Source organism: Bison bison, unplaced genomic scaffold (genome assembly GCF_000754665.1).
Source record: "Bison bison bison isolate TAMUID 2011002044 unplaced genomic scaffold, Bison_UMD1.0 scf7180017864375, whole genome shotgun sequence".
Classification (NCBI taxonomy): domain Eukaryota; kingdom Metazoa; phylum Chordata; class Mammalia; order Artiodactyla; family Bovidae; genus Bison; species Bison bison.
The window spans coordinates 2,869,372-2,869,661 of NW_011494947.1; the positions used below are offsets into that span (position 1 = coordinate 2,869,372).

The 290-nt window shown below is 62.4% G+C and overlaps 1 protein-coding gene across 1 annotated transcript in view; it reads right to left on the bottom strand.

The window, feature by feature from the left end:
* Positions 1-290, bottom strand: part of ASS1 (argininosuccinate synthase 1) — a 45,060-nt gene that overhangs the window by 28,549 nt on the left and 16,221 nt on the right. The window lies entirely within an intron of this gene.

A 290-nucleotide genomic window follows, 5' to 3' on the forward strand; every position in this document is an offset into this window, starting at 1 on the left:
GGGACAAAGAGATTTTTTTTTTCTTTCTTCCCAGGATAGAGTTCATCCTGCCTCCCCCATCTCCCACGGTGGGCAGGGGGAGACACAAAGGAACCCCTCCACCCCTCCAAAAGAGAGAAAAACCTTAACTTCAAACAGGGCCCCGAGGTCCAGCGGGAGCCAGCTGGGGAGGCTGGGGACCTGGGACCAAGGCGGGCGGGCTGGCGGGTACGAAGCCCAGGCCCAGACAAACGGGTCCGGAGGCTCCGATCTGTGCCACCTCCCCCTGTGGCAGCAGCCGAGGCAGCCCC